Genomic DNA, 19390 nt, shown 5'->3' with positions numbered 1-19390 from the left:
CCTTGAGCGGGAAGAAGCCAGGGACAGTGCTCAGGCCCTGAGTCCAAGGCCCAGGACTGGCCAAAAAAAAAAAAAAAAAAAAAAAAAGTAAGGACAAGACTGCTTCAAAAGCAAAATAAAAAATGAAGAGGGTTGGCTCAAGTGCTAGAGTACTCACCTAGGAAGTCCCAGGTTCAATCTCCAACACCACATCCCAAAGAGAAAAGATAACTTAGATTCTTCTTAATGAGTTGTATTTGTTCATAAGGTACATGATGCTCTGGTACTGGTCTTTTGGGCACTAATTTACTATGTGAAGATAACTCATTTAATCTTGGGACATCACTGAAGTATTTATAAAAATAAGGTAATTTATCTCTCGAACTGGGTGGGCTTAAAACTGCTATTAAGAAAGTCTTTAAAAGTATTTTATAAGGATAAAATGCAATTCGGTAGGAGTGAGTAGGAAGTGGGGAGAGGAAGGTCAGAAGGACAAGAGTTAAAATCTCAACTAGAAGGGGGGGGGGGTTCCTTTCTTTTTAAAAAGGAAACAAATTATAAACAAAAGATCACAGAGTACCCGGTGCCTTGGAAAGAGCCCAAACAAGTGGGGGACATTGGAAACCTGAACTTAACAGCTCAGTGGTAAATACACCCCATATAATACATAATAAATACATAACCAGTTTCCGGTTCAGGGATGGGATAGAACGTCAGAATGATAAGGCCAAATAACCTCAGATGGTACCCATTGTAGTTTCACGGGTGGGCAAAGGTGTCAGAGAAATCAACATGGTTGGAAGAATGGGTAGAAATTTTAAAATTGGAAGATCCAAGTCTGAGTTGCGGTGCTTTCCAAGGACACAACTGAAGAGCAATGCGAACCCTGGGGCTCCCAGACTAAAGGGATGGTAAGGTCAGGGAAACCCACTAATGGTGGACTGCCGCCGGAGAAATGGGACGAGGGGGGGGGAATACAGTAAATGCATGAAGAATGCGAACGTGGCAGGGCAGAAAGCCTAGGTAGAGAAACGGTCAAAAACAAAGAACGCCGCCCGCGGGCGACGGCCCGGGCCCCCAGACCCGTCACCGGGGAGCCAGTTAGGCCCTGCCCCCGGGGCCACCGCCGGCGCCCCAGGTCCGCCCGCCGCCAGCTCCTGCGGCCTGCCCACGAGGGACCCAGTCCTGTCAGTCCGCAGGGGCGGCCGCCGCGGCCCCTCCCGAGCACCCGGATCCCGTCCGGGAAGGCGGAGGTCGCGCGGCACCCACCTCCGGCGGCCGCGGCGCCGCGCCCCTCCTCCGGGGACGCGCTCCGGCCCGCACCGGCGCGGCGGCCGCCGGGCAGAGGCTGGGCGCCCGGCGGGCCCCGGAACGACGCGGCCCCCGGTGGTGACCGACGAGAAAGAACGAAACAGGAAGGAAGGAGAGGAAGAAAAGGAGGGGGGACTCCGAGAGGAAAGCAAGCAGGAAAGGAGGAAGGAAAAGGGAAAGAAGGGAGGACGGGAGGGAGCCGTGTGCCCAGGGCGCTGACCTCACGGAGCTCCCAGCTGGCTCACCTCAGGGGAGCGCCCGGTAGGGAAAGGCCGGCGTGGGCCGGGCCTCGGCTCCCCCGCGGCGGGCGGCGGACGTGAGCGGGGGGCCACGCAGGCCAAGGCCGGGCCTCCGACAGCAGGTTCCAGGACCCCTTACGACCACGGAGGCGCCGGGCCAGCTGCGGACTGGGCCCACCCCGCCCTCAGCCTCGTTCCCACGCTCCCACTTCCGCCCCCACTCGAGACGCTTCCGCTCGCTGGCCCGCGGAGGCGGGAGGGGTGGGGCCTGCAAGCCGACGCACGGACCTGCGTGAGCAGCCTGCAGCAGGACGCGCTGTGCGCAGGCGCCTAGGGCAGGGCTGGAGATGCGCAGGCGCCAGTGCAGGGACACGGAAGAGCTACGACTAGGTGAACTACACGCCGGCTCGAGCCCGTTGCCCCAGCAACCATGTGGCGGCTTTGGACCGTAGGCTGTGGTCTAATCACCTAGCCTGGCGGTGTCACACAGGCACCACCCCCATTGGGTCTGGTGGAGGCTCAGCCCAAGCGTTATTCCTGCCCCAGTCTAGGCCTCGGTGGCACAGGCGACAGGCCAAGGGGACTGGAAGGCCTTGGTGCCGGTCCGGAGGCCTCCTACGTTCAAGGAAAGCAGAGGAGCCTCCCCTCTCCCCAGCTTGAACTTTCGGTGGACACGGTACAGGGATTGCGGCCCAACTCGGCCTGAGTGCCTAGGGTTCAGTCCTTGTCCTCCACACTATCGGTGTGCAGAGCCCCAGGTTTCTGCTCACTGGTGCAACTTTGGAGGCTGGAGTAGCCACTGGCACTCCGGGAGGCCCTGTGCCGCATTGCATAGAGGGTTTGGGCTCACTAGGTCAGACTGACTATGGTGGGGGCCAGCCCTGGCTCTCTGGTGTTGTTACCAAGGGGCCGAGAGTTGGGATGGAAAATACAAATAGACCAAGTACAGCAGCATTTGTGTCAACCTCTGAACATGAGGTTGCTCTTAAGTGTAGGTCTTTAAGTGCCAGGGGGCCAACATTCTGCAGCTGGTGAATCTAATGGTGAACAGCTACTGTTTAGGGTCCAAGGGCCTTCAGGTTCTAGTGTTACAGCTCTAGGATGCTCCCCAGCAGCTGAGACTAGTAACTTCTTGTGGCTTTCTGGGACGTTTCCAGCCTTTGAGCACAGCCTCTGTGGAAGGCTCTACTGTCTTCAGTCTCTCCCCTTCCCAGAATTTCTGCAGTCCTTCATTGTGATTAAGTTTCTGCAGTCTTGGCTCCTGACTGCTCTCTAGGTATTGATGGATATATCTGGGGATACCAATCCTGTAAGTCACATCTTTGCTGTCACCTTGTCTTTGTGCAAACAATTCAGCCCTTTCTACTTGCAATAAAACCATGCCAGGGAGACTGAGTATATGCTACAGCATGGTCTCTGGGACTTCTACCATAGGTCTGCACTGGCTAAGAGTGAAATCAGCTAAAGGTCATCTGAAGTTATCATGGAAGCAGGGCCTCCCAAAGCAGTACAGCAATACTTCATTTGGACAAGCAGCAGGGTAGTTTTGGTGGTTTCCCTGACTGAAACAGACCCTCTTGGGGCATCTACAGCTGTTTTGATGTCTCCTCTGGGTGTTGGTGACTGGATTAGCATTTCTCCCCTGCGACTAACAGTTTCCAGGTCTCTAGGAACATGTCAAGGCAGAAATTGCCACCACCCAACAGTCCTTCACACAGCAATATTATTCACAGTCTCAGTAGACTTGGGAACTATGAATACAGGGCAGAGGCTCCTGATGCAGCATTTATCTCTGCCCATCCTAGGATAGTTCCTCAATTTTGCTCCTGGATAACTACTCCTGTAGCCTGATACAGGGAAAGAGTATAACAGCTGTCAATCATACAAGTTGCTTCCATCACTTGAAATATATTAAGAGGTGCTTACAACAAAGAATTAATTTGCAGTTAACTACTTTTTTCAGTGAAGTTGTTCTAATAGTGGCTAACCTCTACCCAAATAACCTTTAGATTATTTGGGTTAAGGTTAAATCCTTTATATTGGTCTCAATAGGAGCGAGAGACACTCAGAATGCCCTTAGGTCCCAATCCTGTGGGCAAGACCACTGCATATGCTCCTCTGCTCCCTAGCTCTGGATTACACACAGTTCACTGGTTACCATTCTACCCACCTCTCTACAACCAGGGAAGCATTTTCTAACCAGGAGGAACCTTGAGACTAATGTATTCTTTTTAAAAAATTGTTTTTATAAAGGTAATCTACAGAGGGTTACCATTTCATAAGCCAAGTAATGAATGCATTTCTTTTTGGACCCCCTTCCATTGCTTTCTCCCAGTTTTTCCTTCTCGTCCCCTCAATCCCTCTGTTGTAAAACGTATTTCCAACATGGTATCTACTGAGTACTACAGCTACATTTGTTTATCCTTTGTCCCTAAATTCCTGTGCCACCCCATACACCCCCTCCAAAGAAAGATAAACTAACAAGCAAAACAAACAGAAGAAACCCTTTTGTTTCTATTCCCTAGGGTTCATTTTGATAAATGCTATTTTATATGATCAGAGGCAGAGAGGCATTGAGCTTTTGTGTTCCCCAATAAGAATATCCTTTGAGGGGCTGGGGATATAGCCTAGTGGCAAGAGTGCCTGCCTCGGATACCCAAGGCCCTAGGTTTGATTCCCCAGCACCACATATACAGAAAACGGCCAGAAGCGGCGCTGTGGCTCAAGTGGCAGAGTGCTAGCCTTGAGCAAAAAGAAGCCAGGGACAGTGCTCAGGCTCTGAGTCCAAGGCCCAGGACTGGCCAAAAAAAAAAAAAAAAAAGAATATCCTTTGGTCTCACTGTATATGAATGCCTAAAGCCTGTATAATTTATCATGTCCCAGGGAATTTTAGATCTAACTTCCACACATAAGAAAAAACATGCTTAGCTGATCTCTCTGAGCTTGGCTTATCTCACTTAACATGATTTGTTTTAGGTCCATCCATTTCCCCGCAAATGACACAATATTAGTCTTTCTAATGGCTATGTAAAATTCCATTGTGTATAAGTACCATGATTTTTTGATTCACTCATCTATTGTGGAGCATCTGAGCTGTTTCCATAACTTGGCTATTGTGAATAATGCAGCAGTGAGCATGGATGTGCAGGTGTCTTTATGGTATCCTGACTTGTGGTATTCTGGGTAGATGCCATAGGGAAGATCTGTTCAGTTTTTTGAGGAACTTCCAGACCATAGTCAAGAGTGGATGTATTCATGTATGTTCTTACCAACAGTGCAATAGGTTTCCTTTTTCCTCACATCCCCACCAGCATTTGTTGTTTTAATTCACAATGTTGGCTAATCTAACAAAGGTGTGATGGAATCTCAAAATTGTTTTGATTTGAATTCCCTTTATGGCCAGGGATATTGAACATTTCCTTGTATGTTTCTTTGACATTCTTACTTCCTCTGAGAAGTCTCTCCTTAGCTTCTTTGCCAAATTAGTGATTGGTTTGGGGAGGGATTACTTTCTTGAGTTCCTTGTATATTTTGAATATTAGGCCCTTGTCCAATGTAGTGCTGGGAAAGATCTGCTAGTATTAAAATCTCCCACTATTATTGTGTCAGAGTCTATCGTGTTCTGTAAGTCTAAGAGTGTTTGCTTAAGGTACTTAGGTACCCCATAGTTTGGTGCATAAATATTAACCATTATAATTTCCTCTTTGTGGATCATTCCCTTTATTCATATGTACTGTCTTTCTTGGCCTCTTCTTACTGATTTTAATGAGAGGTCTGCTTTTTATCAGATAACCATCTGGCTACTTCTGTCTTCTTGCAGATGCATTTGCATGAATGGTCATTTCCCATTCCTTTACCCAGAAATTGTGTTTATCTTTCGTTGTGAGATGTCTTGTTTTTTGATCCAGTCTGCTACCCTATGTCTTTTGGTTGGGGAATTGAGCCCACCGATATTTCACTTTACAATAGAGAAATATGTCATGTTTCCTGCCATTTTGTTGCTTTCCTATAGCCTGCTTCTTTCCTCTTTTTGTGTTGATTAAACTAGTCTAGTGATTTTTGTTTAGTATTATGTTTCCTTGACTTTGTTTTCTTTATATTGTATGCTTCCCTTTAGTATCCTTTGTAGTGTTGGTTTAGTGTTCATGAATTTCTTTTGTTGTTGTTGTTGTTGTTTGTTTGCCATGAAAGGTTTTTAGTTTCACTGTCAATTGGGAATATTAGCTTCACTGGGTATACCAGTTTGTGTTGGCAATTATTGTTGTTCAGAGATTGAATTATACTACTTTGAGCCCTCCTTGCATTCAGAGTTTGTGTGAAGAAATCTGCAGTAATTCTAATCTTCTTTCTGTTGTAATAAAGTTCTCTGTTTGATTTTGCTGCATTTAAATTGACTCCTTGTTTTTGTTTTTTTTCTAAGTCCAAAGTATTCACTATAATGTGTCTAGAAGTATATATTTGTGGATCCTGTCTGCTAAGAGTTCTGTATGTCTCTGCCAGGTGGATTTCTCCAACCTCAAGAGAGAGGTTGGAGAAATTTTCTGTTATTGTTTTGTTAAATAGGTTTTCAATGCCTTTAGTTTTGAATTCTTCCCTCTCATCTATCCTGGTTATATGTAAGTTTCATCTTTTGGTCGATTCTACCAATTCTTGAATGTCCCTTTGGTATGTTCTGAGTGGTTTTTTTTCCATGCTTTGATTTTTTGTTGTTGTTCTGAAACTTCTGTTTTATCCACAACTCCTGATACCTTGTTTTCTACTTCACTTATTCTATTGCCTATGCTTTCAACTGCGCTTTGTAATAGGGAGATAGTTCATGTTGCCTAGCTCTTTGTTGATAAGCAGTTTTCTATCTCTTTGTTAATTTCATCTTTCATTTCCTTCATTGCGGTGTTGTAAAGTTTCTTGTTGATGTCATCTTGGATGTCTTGCATTTTCTTCATCCCTTCCTCACTGTATTCTTCTGTTTGTTTGTAGATCTTCCCTTTTATCTTGGTGGGCAATTCCCATCCTTGTTCTAATGGTTCTTTTTGTTCTCCCTCTCTTCTTTTTGCTCTCACTAGAATCTTCCTCTGAGTTGTTGGTCTTGAGACTGGCATGTTGTCTTGATTGCTCATGAATTTTGTAATCTTTTGCTGTGATTTGTGCATCTGGTTTCAGGGTTTGTAGTGTTTAAGATTAGGTGTTAGGTTCAGTGGAAATGGGCTGTGGTTTCCTGGTTTTCTTGTATGTGCTGTGCTGTTGGTGTCTTCTGAAGAGGTATGGGTAGGGATACCCTGGCAGGCTTTTGGGGCTCTCTAGAAACAACCCTTGACATTGTGGGCATGGAATTCTCGTATAGGAGTAAACATGCTGGCTTTTGGGTCCAGCTGGGTGCAGCCTTCCCCTCCCCTCCCCCAGGTGCTTTCCTCTTGGAAATGGGCATGGCTGAGCAGACCACTGGTGTTGTGGTTAACTGGTGGCATCCCTCTCAGGGGTACAAGTTCAAGCTTGGCTGAGTGCAGATTCCCCCCCCCCACCCGCAACCTATAAAGCTCTGGCAGTGTCCTGCATGAGGGAATGAATGAGGGGTGGCTTTGAGAGTCCCCTAGTGTATCTGCTTGCTGGTGCTGGAGACCCAGAGAGTCAGTTCCTATTTGCTGGAGTGAGAGGCTCCCCTTTGTCCACTTTCCTGCATTAGGGACTTGCCATTACCATGTGTTAGAGGTTCCTGGGAGACCATTCCTGGAGTTAGAAATCTGCTGATAGCATCCCCCACTGAGACTGTTCCAGGAGTTAGAGGCCCCTGAAGGACTTTTGTAGTGACCTTGTAGAGTCACTTTGTCATTGAAAATGGTGCTCCCTGTGCACTGCTCCTGTGGCTATCTTATTCAGTTCTGAGATTTAGCTTCTGGATCACAGGTATGTTGTTGCTGTCTTCTGTCTAGGTTGAATTGCCAGAGGGTAGGCAGAGGAGAAAGGAGGACGAAGAAAAGAAGAAGGAAAAAAATTGGGATAGCTCTCCATCTGTGGAACCTGTGGCTGCAGGGCAGCCATGTTGGGTGCCTATTTTGTTTCCTCTGCTGTTGTTTTCCCTCTTGTAGATGCTTAAATTTGAATTTTATTGGTTGGTGCCAAACTTTGATTCTTTCTAGCTTGTAACTTTTAAAAGTAAATTACTGACAAAATTCAATTATTAATGTATCAAGTTGCATAAGAGGCATCTAAGACCTATGCACACACACACAATGCATTCCAGTAGGGCTTCTGTGGTTCCTAGTGAACCACTGGAATTGTTCTGATAGCTTCTGTTGGGGTTCAGCTTTGGCCTTGAGGGGGAAGGGCAGAGGAGAGCACTCCCGAGATGCCGCCCTTCTCCCAGCCCTGGGGGAATGTGGAAGCAGGCCACAATTCTCTGGGTCCAGAACCAGAAGTACTGGCTTTGCGACCAGCCCCCCAACTTTCTCTCCGGCCCATGTGCTCCCCATTCTCACGGGCTTTGCCCCTGGGGTGGTGCTAAGCAAGTGACATTAGCTCATGAGGGGGTCCTATGACAAGCTCGCCAGCCTATCGCCAGCTCTTGGTCGATCACCCCTTTTCTCGTCACCCCCTACTATATCAACTGTTAGCCACTCCCTTATTAAATCAGATTTGCTCTTGAAGCGTCTCTGAGATCCGCGTATGCCTGGCTTTCTTCAAGGGTAAGGAGGGAGGAAAAGCGATCTCATACGGCCACGTGCACCTAAGGTCTTTCCTGAGCCCCCCACTCCACTCCGGCCTTACCTGCGGGTCGGGTGACCAGGGAAGAGGGTGAGAAAGGGAGCGATTAGAGTAGAGCCTGACCCACCCACCCCCACCCCCGTGCCAGGGGAGGCACCCGAGCCCGGCAGCTTCCAGGAACTTCCAAGGGGGAAGCTATTGATGGACAGATTCTGATCAGGGAAGCAAGTAGGTAAATGATTTCCTCCAGAAAGTTTTCTGTGATTTTCTTCATTGCCCTCAACATATATTACCAAGTTGAAGTGATACCATGAATGCATAAAAGGATTTGAGAAGGAATCTTTCCATTTACCACATAAGACTTTCATTTCCTATTGATTTTTTTCTAAGTGTCCAACTAGCTAGAGCTACTTGTGGGTGGTGAGGTATCACCAAAAAATCTGTGAAATGGCCTATAATCATAAGGAGTACACATCGTGGCTGGAGACACAGACTAACACTCTAAGTACTAGGAAACAACGGAAAGGTTTTAATGTTTGTTTCCCCACAAAATTCAAACATTGAAATCTATTTTTACCATGATGCTATTTGGACATCTGAAGCTTCTGGGAGGTGGCTGAGTCATGAGGATGGAACACAGGGAAATAAGATCAGTGTCCTCATAAGACAGACATAGAGCCTTCTTTCCTCCATTTGTGATACAAGAAGACAGCCTACAACCTAGAAAGAATCCTCACCAGATCCCAACCACACTGGCAGCTGATCTCAGATTCCAGCCCAGGACTGCCCTTCCCTGTCTTGATGGACTTTTATAATAGTTGCTTAAGGATTAGAGCAGGGCAAAAGATGGAAAGGAGACATTGGCAGGGCAAGAAGGAGCTAAGGCAAGATTAGAAGAGGAAGGAGTTCCAGACACAAGGCTCAAACTTAGGAGAGAGATGGTGATAAAACACAAATAAAACTGTGTTCTTATGAAATGATATTTGTCGAAATGAACTCCCAGAAATGGAAACAAGAGATATTTCTCTTTGTTGTTTGTACTTTCTTTTTGTCATGTTTATCTGTCTTGGGGGGGGGTGACACAAAAATGGAGGACAAAGGGTAAACAAAGCCAGGTGTCGGTGCTCATGCCTGTGATCCTAGCTTCTCAGGGGGCTGGGATCTAAGGATTGCTGTTCAAAGTCAGCATGAGAAAGATAGTCCCTGAGACTGACCTCCAGTTAACCATCAAAATACTGGGAGTGAGGCATGGTTCAAGTGGTAGAGTGCTAGTCTTGAGCAAAAAAGCTAAGGGACAAACTTATACACTGAGTTCAAGCCCCAATATAGGCACCTAAAAGAAATAAACAAAACACAAAAACAACAATAAAAGCCCACAAGAATTAGATTAAACCAAGTAGTCTGACATCTGAAAAATAGGGGTTACAGGAAAAGAGAATAAAGAAAACTAACCAGATCTAGAAGACTTATTCTCAGTTGAAAGGGCTACCAGGTACCCACCCAGCACAAACTTAAAATGATCCCACAAGATACTTTCTCACAGAATTTTAAAACAGAAAAAGTATGAAGAAATGATTTAAAAGTTTTAATAATATATTACTTAGATGGAAATATTAAATATTTAAAGAGGATAAATAGTACAAGTGGCACAGTTTTACTCAAAACTGTAATCTTTGCCAGTTACTCATACCTGTAATCATAGCTGAGATCTGAGACTCTTATCTCAGAATCTCAGGTAAGTCAATGAGACTCTTATCTCCAGTAAACTATCACCCCCACCCCCCACCCCCTGCACCAAAGCCTGAAGTAGAGCTCTGGCTCAAGTGGTAGATCACTAGCCTTGAGCAAAGAAGCTAAGGGACACTGCGAAAGCCAAGTTCAAACCTCAGGCATACACTCTTACAGCGTTTTGAAAATTATTACTTCAGTTTACTGAAACACTACTTCAAGGTCTCTTTCTTGGGAAACTAGAAGAAAAGTTGGTCATAGAAATCAGTGTAACAGCAGAAAAAAACAACAAACAAACAGCCACTCTTCAGGACTTCCTTGTCTTCTGCTTCATATCACAGGTAGACTTCTTTCCCATGCCTTATTCTGCATAACCAGTGTATCTAGGAGAGAACCCAAGAACAGAGAATAGATTTACACAAAAGAGAAAAGTGAAAAAAGAAAGAGCGAGAAACCTGTAGGTCAACGTTGGAAACTGAGGGAGGGCAAACAGCTGAAGAGAAAGAAGAGAAATGAAACAGAAATTGGGGTGGGGCTGGGAAAACCTTTGCTTGGTAACATTCTTTTAGTATGCTGCAAGATTTATTTGCACAGTTAGTGTTTTATTTAGATGCAGAACTGAATTTCTTTTCCAACAACTACATGGGTTTAAGATTTTGAGTAACAGTTTATCAGAAAATGAGAAAAGAAAAACTACAACCATGAAAAGAAGCAGTGCATATTACAGATTACTAGAATTTTCACAGCTGACAACAGGTGTCATCCAGAAAAAAATGTTTCTTCTGATGGCCACTGATTGTATGTGATTCTCTGGACTTGTTGCAGAGAGCCCATGGTGAGCTCTGTCCTGACTAGGGTAGAGCTTACCAGTTACCAAGAGCAGCAGCAGAGCAGGCAGAAGTCTATGGGCTTGAGTGATGTATTGAGCCACCAAATCACCCACATTCAAACACCAGCCTCCTGCTCAGATGAGGTGATGCTGCTCCTAGCAGTTAAGTAGAGAACCAGAATTTTTTTGTTGCGGCCGAAAGTATCTTGTTTCAGCATCTACTCATGAGGGATAATTCCTACAGAATTTGGTCTCCCTCTTTAAATAATAAAAAAGTTGATTTAAAAATATGTAATAATTGTTTTTGAACAATAGACAATAGGATGTAAAGGATGGAAATCCTTGAAAGGAGGAAAGCAAGTGAGGTGAGATTAATGGCTGCCTAATTTCTGCCTAAACATGCAGAGAAAAGTCAATGAAACAAAAGGCTCTTTGAGGAAATTCATAAAACAGATAAACCTGTGGCTGCACTGATCATGAGAGGTGACAAAGATGACACCTACCAACAATGGAAGACCAGCTCACTATAGCTGTCACCCACAGTAAAGAGATAAAACAAACCATTGAGCAACTTCGAATGAATAAGAAATTCCTTGAACCAGGCAATTTGTCAGGCCTGACCAAATTAAAAATAGAAATAAGTTACCCTGTATTTATCAAAGAAATCTTAATCTATAAGTATGAACTTCCCCCCAAAGAAAATGCTAGGCACTGATAGCCTCAGTGGTGAATTCTGTTATGCTTTTAAGGAAGATTATTATTATTTTTTTTTTTTTTTTGGCCAGTCCTGGGCCTTGGACTCAGGGCCTGAGCACTGTCCCTGGCTTCTTCCCGCTCAAGGCTAGCACTCTGCCACTTGAGCCACAGCGCAGCTTCTGGCCGTTTTCTGTATATGTGGTGCTGGGGAATCGAACCTAGGGCCTCGTGTATCTGAGGCAGGCACTCTTGCCACTAGGCTATATCCCCAGCCCATTAAGGAAGATTATTAATGTTGTTCATACCCTTTAGGAAATGAAACTTCAGGAAAGCCTTTTGCAACTCTTTTATAATTCATATGGTGAGAGAGGACTGATCCAATTTTGCATTGTACCCTGCAAAGCCTGGTGATCAGTGAGGGAATGAAGAGTTTTCTACTTCCTGCCATGTCTGATCTAACCCGTGGCCTGGATGGCAGCTGGTTCCTCACTGGCCAAGGAACTGGATCCTGAAAAATGAGTGACAATCTGCAGGTGGTTGGTCATTAGTAACACACATATTGCCTGGAATCTTCACAAGAGAAAAAGTGACTTGTATCACTTCAACTTACAAGAACAGGGATAGCTCCAACTACCACTGAAGCAGGTGGTAGTTTGTGCTTATTCCAAAATCTAGGTGCACCATTATGTTCCTGCTGGTAACAGTGATCCATGGGTGCATTCAGAAAGCATACGGCAGCCACAAGTCATTGGTGCTAGTGAGCAATGCTCATACTACTCTCTCCCCATGTCCATTTTCTTAAGAGAAATATTATACTTTGAAAAGGATGTAGCTGGTGACCCAGGCTGTCCTCATTCTGTGATTACTGAAGGAGGTGGCAAACTGGAGGAAGAACTAAAAAGACAAGAAGGAAGCAAACTAGAAACACAAGGAATGCAGTATATTTTCCATTTTGAGATAAAGTGCCTAGCATCACCTCCTTTTTTTCCTCTCTAACACTAGGACTGTTCATCGGGGGTCCCTTTCTCTACAGCCAGTTTACTGGAGTAGAGCTTTGCAAAGCTTGTCTCCTAGCAGCCGAATGCAGAGGGCCCATTCATATGACAATGGACTGGATGGAAAGGAGAAAAAGAGTTTGGCTTGTTTAAACTGCCTCTGTCTTCATTCACAGCCTGATGTCCAAGTGCATTGTGAAATTTACAATGGTGCTACAGGACTCATTGTGGCCGAAAACAAATCAAAACAGAATAAGAGATGCTAAGATAAAAGAGTCCTGCAACAAAATTGCTTTAAAAAAATCCAAGTCTTACATCTGAGATTTATGTTACCTTTTGGCTTCATGGCCTATTGACCAGTATTTATAATAACCACTAGAGTTTAATAAACAAAGATAAATAGGATCTCTATGTATATTTTCAAAGAAGCCAGAGAGGGTGAGTGTGTGGGTTGCTTTGGAAGCTATTTAATAATTATTGTTCTTTGTTTGCACAACATTTGGGGAGCTGCACTCCACATTTGGTATTTATTTTCCTTTTGATAAACAGGCACTGGCCATGACCAAGAGCTCCCCAAGCTGACTCCCCTCACTCTCACCCACCCCCTGCTGGAAACAACATTAGATGTTGCAGTGACCCTGTCCAATTCAGCAGGCAACAGGTGGAAAGTTGAATAACTTCACACGTTTTTCAGGCAAGGGAGTAGGCGGAGAGAGGCTTTTGGGAGCTGATTTAAGGATTAGATCAGATGTTATTGCTAGTGAAAAATTAAACAGCCCGGTGCTCTGGGGAGTACAGATTAATATATTTAGTGACTCTCGGCACACAAAGGCTGCTCATTGTGCCACGTCTGAATGCCTGTGAATAGGATGGAGCATATGTGGCCTGTCGCCGCAGGTGCCCACATCTGTTCTCCCAGGCAGATGCTCACAGAAAGGGGAAGTGAGGAGGCCAGGGTAGGACAGTATGCTGAAAGCTTCCATAGTCGCTTGGTCCAGAGACTTTACAGAGTGGCCTTGGGTGATACCCAGTCCAGTTGAGACGGTTGTGGGGAGGCTGGTAAGAAACCATTAGCCGCACTATGCAGCCGGTCCTGCCCAGGGAGGTCCGAGGGTGTGCACGAAGTTTTTGAGGTTATTGCTTCGGAGTGTGAGCCTGAGCTCCCCACCCACTATCCCCGTCCCTGAGAACAGGGTCCAAGGTGGATGCCTTAGGAACGAGGGAGTGGAAAGTGTCCGTGACCTTCCCAGAAGGGGTGGGTGCATCACTGGCCGCGGAGGAGCTCCTTTCCTTTTCCCCCCTACTCCTCCTTCAGTCATTGGCGTGCAATTTCCAGGCGTGAGGCCTCCACTCCCCAGGCCACGCGCCCAGGCCCGGCTGGCCGGAGGAGAGAAGCCCAGCAGCCCGGGCAACTCAGCCCTCCAGGGGCCTTCCTGGAGCCTGCGGGAGCACGAAGGGCACCTGGTCCGGACCCCGCCCGGACCGCAGCGGTTCGGCGATCTGCCCCGTTGCTCAGACGCCCGGTGCGGGGCTGTGCGGTGCACAGCGTGGAACTGCCACGGCTTTTGCTGGAGGCTTCCGGAGGCCCCGGCTCCCTCTCGTCCCACCCGACTTCACCTCCCGGGAGCCGAACCCGCAGGCGCCGCTCCAGCGTCCGCATCCACCCCCGCCCCCGCCCCCCCACGAAGTCCCCGGAAGCCGCGGTCGGGGAAAGCAGACGCCTCCCCGGACCCACCGGCCCCTCCGCGGAGCGCTCGCGCCGCGGAGCGCCGGTCCCCGCAGCTGCCTCGGTAATCTGATCCCGGGACAAAGGCGCGCCCGCCGGTGCGCGGCCCAGGTAAACACGCGCTTTGTCATGGAGATGAGCCCGGCGGAGCCCGGGGACCGCCGCGGTTCCGAGGGGCGGCGCGCGGGCGGGAGGGGAGGGGGCCCGCGTCTGCGCCCCGGCCGCCAGCTGAGCCACGCGACCCGCCCTTTCTCATGCAAATCAGCACATGCCTTTGCAACCTTCTGCGGACCTGCGCCCTCCTCCCGCCATCCACGCACCCAGCGCGCCCCCAACTCCACCTACGGAACACGGAAACCACACCCGAGTGGGTGGGAGCGCTCTCCCCTCCACTCCCCGCCTCTCCGGTTCAAACAAGTTTGTGGCCCGCCGTGACCCCGCCGCAGAAGGAAGTCCGAGGTCCGAGGGATGCTCAGCGGTCCGCGGGAAACGCGGGGCAGACAGACTGACTGCCTGGGAATCAGCGGGTCCACGGCCCTTGGGAAGCGCCGTGTCCAGGAGCAGGAGCGCCCCCGCGGCCAGCTTCACCTGGCGTGGGCGGACCAGCAGGAACGAAGTTTCTGGATGAACTTGGCGAACAGCGTCCTTTTTAGCTATAATGAAGGGTGGCCCAGGGTTAGAATGTGAAGGTCCAGATGCACCTGCCAGGAAGGGCATGTGTCCAAAGATAGCCTCCGTAATAGGAGTTGGGGAGCGCCAGACAGGTGGGTTACAGGTGCCTGCTGTTTCCTATTGCAGCAGGCCGGATTCCCCTGCTTCTGATTCCAAAGCCAGCTGTGGAGAATGGGTAAAAGCGTGTTGGGAGAGATGTGATAGTAATACTAATTAACAAACTGCCTTCCTGTCGCTGTGGTCTTAGCTGCCAGCCACCACCACTGCCCTCCCCCCCCCTCCACCACCACCACCATCACCATCACCATCACCCCAACCACCACCACCATCACCCCAACCACCACCACCACCACCACCACCACCACCACCACCTCCTTTTTCAAGCAGGCTGGCATGTTTGCTCAACACTAGATTTGCTTCCCAGAAGGTTTATTTCCTCTTTAATTTTGTTGTTCTGAACGCTGATTATTCTTAAGAATTCCTCTGTTGGGTATACAGTATTCAGTTGGTCTGAGAAAACACCAACTCCACTCAAGTCTCCAGACGTGTTTACACAGAAAACAGAACCTATGCTGCCTAGAGGCTGATGGTGCCTGTTTTGGATGCTGTTATTGCAGTCTGCCCAGGTCCCACTAACCCACCCACAGCTACCTTCACACTTGTAACCTGTGAATCCAGTCTTTGGGTGAAGGGGGTTGGAAAAGGATTGGGTGACCAGTAATAGTCCACAGTATTGCCAAGGATAAGCAGATGTAATTTGATAAGATGATGACGGGGCTTTTGCTCTCACGTGGCCTAATATAATGGGGGAAATAATAAGACTTCTAGCAAAATAGAACTACAGATATGTTTGTTGTAGCCATCATTCTTATCATACAACCGGAGCTACCCTAGCCACTGGAATTACTCAAACCTTGGGTTGTACATGTTTGGAAAATATACACACAGCCACCAGGCAACAAATTCCTCCATCCACTGCAGTATCTGATGTAATGGGTGCCTTCTCAGCTCTAATGAGCCTTACTTTGTACAGTAAATTTGCTGAGACATCAAAAAGTATTTAAAAGAAAGTTTCCTGCTTTCTTCTAATGGGCAAGGTAAAGATTTATGGTGTGTTAGGAGGGGGAATCTGTTTACCAGGGCCAACACTTGGGCAAGTCTATTTAACATACTGTGTGGCTTAAGCTCTCTCCTGCATTTGGGGGGTTCCCAGTGTTTAGCTGTGGGAGTATAGAGACATGCAGTTAGGGAGTGAAAAAACGCCATTTGGTTCGGAGCAGATGGCTGGCTAGGGGGCTGACGGCGTCTAAAGGCGTGTCATCCCCCTCCAGCTCGAATCCCTAAGGGTTCCCCTTGTCTTCCCAATCAATGAAAATTAAAGTGCAAAGAAAGGATGAATAGTTGGACCTCGAGTCTCTCCTTTGTTCATCTCAGCTACTGGTGCGCAGGAGTTAAACTACAACAGGCTCCTATAGAAACACTGAAGTTAAACAGTCTCCCCGTTAGCTCAGCTTTTGAAAGAGAGGGGAAAGAGGAACCAACTTGGGGGTAGAGGACAGAGAAAGGAGAGAGAGGAGAGGAAGGAGGAGGAAGAGGAGGAGTAGGAAAAAAGAAAAAAGGGAAAAGAAGAGCAGGAGGAGGAGGGAGAAGAAAGGGGCTTTCTGCTTGATTTCCCCAATACAGAATCTCGTGGCATAAATTAAGTTGGAAAAGAATGAACGCTTTGGGCAGGATTCTGATGGATTTTACGATGCCTTTCAGTTCCGCTTTGCTGCTGTAATCGAGAAATCTGTGCCATGTCAATTTAACAAATACTTGGTACTAAGGGGGGGCATTAAAGATTTGGGGGCAAGGCCCCCCCAAGATTTAAGCCTTTGCGCGTGGAACTTTTTATTTCCAGTTTTCTAAACAGGCATTCAAATGAGCCTGTTTCCCATTTCCATTTTCTAATTAAAAGGTTCCTGATATTTCATTTCTCCCTGAAATCTGTACACAGACCGAGGAGTATATATATTCTTACCCCAAATTCCTTTCCTCTCTCTGCATCTCCTCCCTCCTGCTCTGGGAACACTCTCATCTACAGTGCTCCCCACCCAACCCCACCCCAGCTTCTGAGCCACAAGGAACAGAGTTCTCAGAAAGTAGCCTCCAGAAAAACATCTACCTAGTGAAAAAGGGATGCTGACACTAGGTGGCAAGATTAAATTACGATTCAAGCTATCCAAGCCTTGTGATGATATAATAGCAGGTTCCCACAGACTTGGAAAGGGACTGGGACTCCACCACTGCCATGGGAGTGTCAGTATCTCTTGAAGCCTCCATTTATTCTGTACCAAACAATAGGAATTCTTAGTGGGCCTATGCCTGCCTTTCTCACCTCAGTCTTGAACATTGCATGTGGCTTTTGGTTAACTCTTTGGTTGTCCCTGAGGTATCAATTAAAAACTGGAAATACAAACCCCTATTGATTCCAAAAGTTTAGAGTTATTTGGAAGATGGGCTGGGTCACCTGAAAAGAAACCATGGAGTTGTGATTCCAGTTGCCAGATGGCCAGAGGCCCAATGCGATTGCTTAGGTTCCTGTCCCAACTGTTTTCCTGAATGTTTGAAGATTTTTTCCCCCTTTCTGTGCATAACTTACACCAAGATAAATAAATTGCCTGGTATCACAGTGGTACTCTGCCAGGACAGTGTTACATTCTTACCCATAGGAGCTGTAACACCCACATGAGGGCATACCCAGGAGCACTTAGGCCTTCACTACAGTCAAAGGGACACTTGCTCCAGCCCTGACGACTTGAGTCCTAACAAAGTGCCTCGGTGTTGGAAGTGGGGGTTAAGCAGGAGCAGATAGGATTGGGAGATAGCACAGTGCCTGACCAGAACAAAGCTATATGCCAAGTAGGAGTCTAAGCCCGTGGCTTCCTTCTCCCTGGCGCCTGTAAGCAGAAGAGCAGTTTAGATAATTCAGTGTGATACGTGTGTTCTCAGCTCTCCCAATAAACTCATTTCCCTTAAAAAAAAAAAAAACAAAACCAGAAAACAAAAGTTCTAGTGTCTGGTGGATGTGTAAAAACCTAATAAGGTGACTATTCTGTAAAGGTTGCGGGCTGGGGAGGGAGGGGGCTGAAGGGGTCTTTGGAACATGTGCCGGACATTGTCGGAGAGGCCGCGGCGCGCGCGGAGGGGAGTTCTTTCTCTCTGCATTGTGCAGGGAGCAGGTGCTGTCTGCATTACCATACAGCTGAGCGCACAAAGAGCCACTGATTCAGCCTCGCACAATAACAGACTGCCTTAATGACAGCCACGCGAACGACACACACCAAACTCACTTTTTACCAAGCAGAGGGAGGCCTAGGAAGAAATACTCAGGACTGAGGGGCTGGAGGCCGGGGACCGTGATAGCAGCCGAAAATCACTCGGGGGAGGGTGCCTGTGTGCACTGGACAGAGCAGGTGGACGCCTTTGGCTCTCCGGGTTCATGGGACTTGCTGCTCGGGCTCGACCGGCGCCCAAGCCCCGAAGGCCCGGGAAACGCGGGGGCACCCCGGGCGCGAGGACGCCGGGGTCCTGGGGCGCTGTGGCCGGGCTCGCTCGCGGTCGGCACTCCCGCAGGCGCGGGCGCCGTCCTCTGCTCGGAGGTGTGTCGCGCCCCGTCTCCAAACTTCCAGAAACTGCGGCAGCGCTCCGCACCCTCGGCCCACCACGCTCGGCCCCAGGACCCCCAGGCCCCGCCCCGCCCGGCCTCCCTAGGAGGCGCCCTCCGGGGAGGAGGGGCGGCCGCTGGGGACGCGGGCTGTGGCCTCGCCCCCCGGCTCCCTGGACGCGGCGGGCGCGAGGCCGGGCGGCTCCGGGCCTGGAGCGGCGGGAGGCCGCGGCCCGTGCGCGGGCGAGGCCGGCGGGGCCGGCGGGGCCGGCGGGGCCGGCGGGCGGAGGCCGCGGTCCCGAGCGCGGCTGGGGCCCGCGGCCGCCCCGGCTCCCAGCCCCGGGAGCTCTCAGCCCGAGGAGCGGGGAGCCGGGGACATTTTTCAGGAATGTAAATGAGCGCGCCCGGAGCGGCGAGGGCGGGGAGCGGGCGCCGGGGCGGGGGCGGGCGCGGTGGGGGCGGGGAGAGGGTTGCACATTTTACAGCTCACTGACCATTTGGCGATCCATTGAGAGGAGGGTTTGGAAAAGTGGTTCCTTTGTGACAGCTCTCGCCAGATTGGGGGGCTGTTCATTTGCATCTCATTAGCCATGCGGGCGGCCGGCGGGATATAAGGGCGGCAGGCGCCGGCCGGAGCCAGATCTTCGGCGCGCACCCGCGGAGACCCGGCCCTGCCCCCGAGTCGCCGGCGAGGACGGGCACCGCGCCGCACGGAGCCTCCCACCCCCGGCCTTCGGGGAGCATCGGCGGGATTGGCTGGGGGGACGCGCTGGCGACACGGATCCAAGAGCGCCTGCGGAGCGCCGCGGCCACCGAGTGACACCGGCTGCGAACTGGGGCGCGCCGCACGCCCACAGTCAAAGCCGCGGA

At 48.9% G+C, this 19390-nt stretch overlaps 1 protein-coding gene across 2 annotated transcripts in view; it reads right to left on the bottom strand.

Moving 5' to 3' along the window:
* Nucleotides 1-1826, bottom strand: part of Fam120b (family with sequence similarity 120B) — a 57084-nt gene extending 55258 nt beyond the window's left edge. Inside the window, exon 1 of one of the 2 annotated variants that reach the window (XM_048354472.1) lies at nucleotides 1739-1826. The gene's annotated coding sequence lies outside the window, so the exon portion shown is untranslated. The other variant, XM_048354471.1, reaches the window with a different exon arrangement.
* Nucleotides 1827-19390: the final 17564 nt, after the last annotated feature.

The sequence above is a fragment of the Perognathus longimembris genome, chromosome 9, assembly GCF_023159225.1.
Source record: "Perognathus longimembris pacificus isolate PPM17 chromosome 9, ASM2315922v1, whole genome shotgun sequence".
Classification (NCBI taxonomy): domain Eukaryota; kingdom Metazoa; phylum Chordata; class Mammalia; order Rodentia; family Heteromyidae; genus Perognathus; species Perognathus longimembris.
This window is presented reverse-complemented; position numbering and strand designations above follow the sequence as displayed.